Source organism: Gavialis gangeticus, unplaced genomic scaffold, assembly GCF_001723915.1.
Source record: "Gavialis gangeticus isolate Ggan-Ray unplaced genomic scaffold, GavGan_comp1, whole genome shotgun sequence".
NCBI classification, from domain to species: Eukaryota; Metazoa; Chordata; order Crocodylia; family Gavialidae; genus Gavialis; species Gavialis gangeticus.
Window position 1 is genome coordinate 6,560,601 of NW_017729019.1, and position 6,485 is coordinate 6,567,085.

Here is a 6,485-nt window from a genome sequence, read left to right on the forward strand (position 1 = left end):
TGCACCTCCTTCCCTGCCCCCTCCTCCCTGCTCTGGCCCCCCAAGTCCTGCAGCACCCTGGGCTGACGGCTGCCATACGCGTGGCCTGCTCCTACCCCACAGTTTCCCCGGCTTTGCACCCCCCTGCCTGTGGCGGCTTCTCCGAGGCAGGGCGCAGCCCCACTCCTTGTTCCAGTTATTTATTGTCTCCCTCTGGTGCGCTCAGCCCGCGGCTTCGGTGGGCCAGGCGGGGCGTGAGCTGGGCTGTGCAGGCAGATGTGCGCTGGCACCAGGACGATTTTGTACCCCCCTGCCGTCCCACGCTGTGCCGAGGTGACCGGCTGCTCTTTTTTTCTTTTTCTTTTTTTTTTTTTTTTACATGACTGTAAATATAGATAGAGCTTTATTTTGTTAATAAGACGAGGAGTAACTTAACCTGTATATTTCTCATACTTGTTTACAATCCCCCCCTCCTCTTGGCACAATAAAGATGACATTTTGGAGCAGAGTGGGGCTCACTGCTGTTTTGGGGTCAGGCCAGAGGGTGCTGGCTCCAGCACACAGCACCCTGGATCTTCATTCCTCTGGCTCACTTCCATCCTCCATCTCCTACTAAGGTGTTTGCTTGTCTTCTCACACCTTTCTTCTATCCAACTGTCTTCGCCTGCTTTGCTCTCTTACTTCAACCATGCGCCGGCTGGGCAGCAGTAGGATCAAGCCCCCGACCTCCGGATGTCGGAGCAGCAAGGCTACACGGTGCACTCAGAGCTTTGCATTTGCTGCCTGTCTCCTCTTTGCAGGCACACACACACCGCCTTACTCGGGGGCGAGCTATTATTTCGTGCGGAGGGCCGCTTACCGAGTTTTGGCAAGCAGTCGAGGGCCGCACCGGTAGCTCCGCCCCCTGATTGCCACACTGGGACCAGAAGTCCTGCCCCAGCCCCTGCCCTTTGCTACAAAAGTCCCTGCCCTTGCCCGTGGCCGTCCCCCTTTCAGGACGGGGTTTTGCCATCTCGCAAGCAGAAAAATCAGGGGTCAAGCCCCATCGCCGTTGGAAGGAGTAGCAGAGAAGACAGCAGGAAAGCAGGTGTGAGCTGGCCTGCTGCTATTTAAAAGACTAATAAAATTGCTATGCCAGCCACCTCCTTGGTGCCTGGTATCTTCATCTCCAAGTTCATCCTTTCCCCCTGCGCTGTCTTTGCTCTTTCCTGTCATTTTGCATCCAAGCTCCCCTCACCCGCTGCCCCCTTTCCTTTCTACAGTGGTTCTCTTGTAACCACTGCGTGCTGAGCGCCTGCGAGTGGATCGCCCAGGATGCTGAATCCCTTGCTGAAAAGGGATCAGTGGCAGACGTCATTTGACCTGCGTCTCTGGGAGTCGAGCGTCAGAGATTGAATCGAACACCTGAGGCTGCAGCCCCGAGTCACGCGAGTCCGGTCTCTTTTGGGGAGTCAACATCGGGCCCGGAAGAACAAGCGGACAAGACGGCAAGCGAGCAGAAGCCAGCTGACCGGGAGGGAAGAAAACCAGGCCAGCCTAACAGGAGGCAAAGGTAAGAGAGTTTCGACATGGGGAGTCCACGGGCTCCTTGGGTTCCATCTTTAAGTTGTGGACTGCGGATTTGTGAACCTCGGGAGGTTTGGGGCGGTGGGACCTCCTGTGACCCCTGGCCTGGCAGCAAGGTCGGGGTCTCCTGCCCTTGATTTCTGTGCATCTTAAGCTACTTTGTGAGGCTGACCAGAGGTATTGCCCATGGATTACGGGGAAGGTTGCAGGCTTCTGGAGGATACCAAGTGCTTTGAAACCCTTTCATGTTAGGGTTCAAAAGGGAGAGGTTGAGGCTGCTAGATGTGAGCTCAGGCTCTGTTTGCTTACAGCCGGTCTTGGTTTCTGTTCTTTCAGTCCTCAGAAGACCCTGGCAAAGAAGTGGATGGGGAAGCAGCAGAGAAGAGGCAAGGTAGGAGGAAAGCCAGCTGGAGAAACGGGACATGAAGGAAAGGGACTCTGGACAGAATCCCCTCCCTGCCTTTAAGTCTCAGTCACGTATTAACCAAATTTCAGCTTCATGAGCCTTTGGGCGAGCTCCCTGTACCCTGGAAATGGGTCTCTGCCCTTGATGCTGTTTCATGTCTGCACCAGTTGGGTGGAAGGTGGACAACCCTGTAAGCCAGGCGTGTGTCACCACCACCTCGTTTGTAAAGGGTGTGGATCTGGTTGGTGGTCTTGTGCAGCGCGGCCACCCTGGGATCGGGTCCAGGCCAGCTGCCAGAGGCGGCTGCTGACGGCGCAGGCTCCTGTAAGCAGGGTGCGTGCTGCCTCCTACGAAGCGAGAAGGACAGTGGATTTGAACGTGCGTAGTGCTGGACGCCCTGTAATTGGGAGGCCAGGTCCGCTGCCATAGCCAGCCAGTCAGAGACGTGCCCCCGTAAGCAGGGTGGGCGTAGTCTCCTTTGGCTGGGCTGAGAGAGCCAGAGCAGTCTGCAGTGTTGTGCAGCAGGATGGCCTTGTAGACAGGAGCCGAGTCTTGTGAGGTGACAGCAAACTCTTTAGAACCCAGAGCTTGATGACCTTCCCGTGGCTGGGTTGAATCTCGTGGCCTCCTCTCCAATCCCTGTGTCCAGGCACCTGTCCTTCTTCCTGCATCTGTGCCTGGCACTCCTCATCCAGATGGGGGGGCCAGCCTGTGAAGAGGGTGCGAGTCCTGTGCCTCTTGGTGGAGGGCTAAGTTGTGCAGAGCTGTGGACCGCCCTGTAAGCAGGGTGCAGGTGTCACTGTGCCTCTGGGGACAGCTGTGTCCTTTGGATGGCCGTGGGCCCTCCCTGTAAGCAGGGCTCTGGGTCTTTCCCCTTTACCCCCTGCGGGCAGTCTGGCTAGTCAGGCGGACCGTGCCCTGTAACGAGGGTGTGAGTCCCGTGCCTCTCGGTGAAGGGCTAGGTTCTGCAGGGCTGTGGACCACCCTGTAAGCAGGGTGCAGGTGTCACTGTGCCTCTGGGGACAGCTGTGTCCTTTGGCTGGCCGTGGGCCCTCCTTGTAAGCAGGGCTCTGGGCCTTTCCCTTTTACCCCTTGTGGGCAGTCTGGCTAGTCAGGCGGACCGTGCCCTGTAAGGAGGGTGCCAGTCTCAGCCTTCTTGCCCCCCTGGGAGTGGAGGAGGATTTTCCAATGTAAGGCTGGAGGTGAAGTTGTTTGCGGCATGGAGCTCCTTTCTGGTCTGGGATGGTTGCAGGCTTCTGGAGGATACTGAGTGCGTTGGGGCCCCGAGGCTTAGTGACCTTCCTGTAACTGAGGTCCAGGTCTCTGCTCCTCTGCTGCAAAGACTCATGCAGGCGTCACTATTGAGATGGCCTCCACCTGCACCCTTTAAACAGGGCTGTGCCCCCAGCCCTTCTGGCCTGTGGGGAGGAGGCCTTGTTTAGTCCTTTGGGCTCTGTGGCTTCTGTCCTGTCTGGCCCTTCTGTCCACGGGGCAGCTTTGCCCCCTGATCAAGACCGCCTGAGGCAGCTGCCAGCTGGCATTCAGGACTTCGCAGGTTGTGTCTGGGCTTCATGCCCCAGCAGCCAGCTGTGTGCGGGGAGCACTGCCCTGTAAGCAGGGTTGCCGGTGCTTGGGGTCACTGTTCATGGTGCCGGCCTAGCAGTCCTGTCCAGCGTCCTGGCCCACGGCATTCTGCTCCTGGCTGGCCGGGATGTCAGCAGCCGAGCCCGCAGAGGTCTGCCCTCCCCACTTCCCGCAGACAGAGTGGCTGCAGGTCGAGGTAAGGGTAAAAGGGGGAAAGAAGCTGGGGCCTGTAGTCTGGTCCTCTGACTTAAATCCAGTGCCTGTATATTTTTTAAGCCCCCAGAAGGAGAAACAGAGAAGATGGCAGATGAGCGACTAAGGGAGAAAGAGACCCCCACCCGCCCAGCAGGAGGGAAAGGTAAGGGGGTTTGGACACACTCTCTGCAAGCTGCATCCCCAAGTTGTCGACCTTGCGATTAGCGCCTTGTGGAAGGTGGGAGCACTGGGACCTCCTCGTACACAGGATTCGTGTCGTAGGTCCTGCAGTGGTCACACATGGGTGACTGCTAGGGGGGAACTCGCCCTCATTTAGTAAACCGGAGGCATGTCACGTCCCCCTTGTTTTTAAAGGACACCAGGCTTGAGAGTGCAATGGGCAGCTACATTCTTTTCTATTTTTAGGGGGTTGTGCAATTCATTGCCAGCCAACTCCACTTCTGTTTTGTGTATTGTTGCAGGTCCCTGAAGGGCTGCTGGAGAACGAATGGAAGCAGGAAAAGAAAGCTTGGGAACAGCAAGCGTGGGTTGGGGTGGGCAGGAGGGAGCGAAATGTTTAATGTCTGCTTAGATAGGTACAGATGGAGACTGTTGTGTGCTTCTCTACACTTTCAAACACTCATTAGGAGCATGCAGCCACACGCTTCAAGTTGCACCGTGCATTCGGTCTTGGGTTGGCCCGAGTTGTGTTTGATGAGGTTGAGGCTTTGTGCTAGTTGTGTGTATTGATATGCAGCAGTCAAGGGTTTTGCAGGTTGTTCGGCTCTGCTAGTTAAGCAGTTGATCAAAATAGATGTGTGATTGAAGGCAGCGTGTAGGTTTTTGGTAAAGGTAGTTGGCGTGCTCAGCATGAAACCGGCAGGAGCAAGCGTGCCTAAGACGTGCACAATCACACGATAAACAGTATTGAAAACCTCACCTTGTGGCTGGAGCTTTTCTACAGAGAAGCTTTGGTCATTAGCCTTTCCTGTCGAGGCTGGCTGAAGGGATAAACTTTCTCATTCTGTCTGCCGAGCCGATCTGCGTTCTTACGTGTTTAATGCAAACATTTCCTGTTCTGATGGACCAATGGTAAAAGAGTGTGTAACACATGGTTCCTAGTCAGCAGTTTACAATTATTAATGCACTGCAGTAAATCAGTCCTGATTTATTTGAAGAACTAAAGGAGTAAGGTCCAGTGAAGTTGTGATGCTTTGTATAATTTGGTGAAGTTCAGCTGATCCTTGTCTAAAAAGACAAAAATAGTCCCAATAAAAATAAAATGCTCAGGAGATTTGTGAGCTTCTTGGTGTTTATTTTTTTTAAACTCCAGTTGTTTCAGACCTTCTCTGAACGCCTTTAGTACAAGTCTTGCTACTTCTAATGGCAGGGTGGGTGGGTGCTTTTTCTCTAAGGGCTGGGTCCCGGCAGTGGGAAGCTGCATTGTTACCTTGCAGGAAGAATGACTATGTGCATCCCCAGTTGCCTCCAGGTTTTCGTGAGTCCCTTAAGTCCAGCTGCGGTCCCCTTTGCCTGTTTAATGTAATGTCTGCAGGCTTCCAGCCAGCTCTACCCATGTCATCCCTGGGGGGCTGCTGAGTTTGGGGGGAGCCAAACCCATTTTTTCAGTGCCATTATATAATTGTTTTTAATATATTTTTATTTCTAAAAATCAATTATATTTTCAAATGTATTACTTGTTTTAAATATTGGGGAAAACCTGCAGCACATTTCCAGGGCATTTGGCTGGAGGGAGGGAATGAATATTTTTTTAACCATTGAAACAAAAATGTGTTTGATTAAGAGGCTTCTGATTAATGTAGCATATGAGATACACATCTACTCTTGCTTTTGGCTGATTCACATCAGCCTAGCTGCTGAGCATCTTGAGCCCGAGCCCAATAGCAGGGCTCCTCGGGCCCACAAACGCAAGGTGTCAAGATGTAGCCAGGGCAGCTCTCGCCGTTTCAGCGTTCGTTGCAGCCCTGAGGAGCCGTGGTTCACCTGCCGCTCCGCACCCTGCACTCCCCTGCCGGTCGCTTGTGCTCGCATAGCGAAGCTCATGTCTTGATCTTCATGGTGTGGGCAGGGGCAGGGCTTTCCCCGTTGAGCTGTGATTTTGGGTGCCTGCCGTGAAGCACCCTGAAGAGCTGTGATAGTTGTCTCACAGGTGCAGCGTTTTCCACATTTTCTGAAAATGGGGCTCTTCCAAAGCCCACCCGTAGGCACCCCTTACTATCCTGGCCGCTGTCTAGGGCAGGGTCACCTTGCTGAGGTGTTGAGATCAGCCTTTGTCTGCACAGAAGGGATTTCTGTTTCCTGGGCGGTTCTTAGGTTCCCGTTGGAAGTCAGACAAGCTTCTTGTTTAGATATTTTAGTCAAATTCTAAACGAGCCATTTTGCATGTGCAATTACTCCTGTAATGCCTACTATTCCCGGACATCTCCTATGAGGTGAAACAACACGGAGATAAAAAAAAGAAAAGAAAACGACCCCCAAAACTGTTCTGAAAAGGTCAACTGCTGCCCCACGCCACCCCACGGAGCAGCACCGGCCCGGCCCCTCCTCTCTGCCCGGCCGCTGGGAAGGGAAGTGGGGCCGACGCTGCCTCCCGGCCGCAGAAGCGCTGTCGCCCAGAAACGCCCAGGAGGCCCGAGCTGGGGGTGGCCCCAAGCCGACCCCACCGGCTGCTCCCGCCCCGCGGGCTCCCGCAGCCAAGACCTTGCGGCGCGGGCTCCGGATCGCAGTCGGACCA

The 6,485-nt window shown here is 54.6% G+C and overlaps 2 long non-coding RNA genes across 2 annotated transcripts in view; one reads left to right on the forward strand and one right to left on the reverse strand.

Moving 5' to 3' along the window:
- Positions 1-3,291, reverse strand: part of LOC109295220 — a 15,311-nt gene extending 12,020 nt beyond the window's left edge. Inside the window, exon 1 of the long non-coding RNA XR_002096696.1 lies at positions 2,864-3,291. This is a non-coding gene — a long non-coding RNA (uncharacterized LOC109295220). The remainder of the gene's footprint in view (positions 1-2,863) is intronic.
- A 504-nt stretch (positions 3,292-3,795) lies between these two features.
- The window catches only part of LOC109295219, a 16,009-nt gene continuing 13,319 nt past the window's right edge, over positions 3,796-6,485 (forward strand). Inside the window, exons 1-2 of the long non-coding RNA XR_002096695.1 lie at positions 3,796-4,576; positions 4,935-4,936. This is a non-coding gene — a long non-coding RNA (uncharacterized LOC109295219). The remainder of the gene's footprint in view (positions 4,577-4,934; positions 4,937-6,485) is intronic.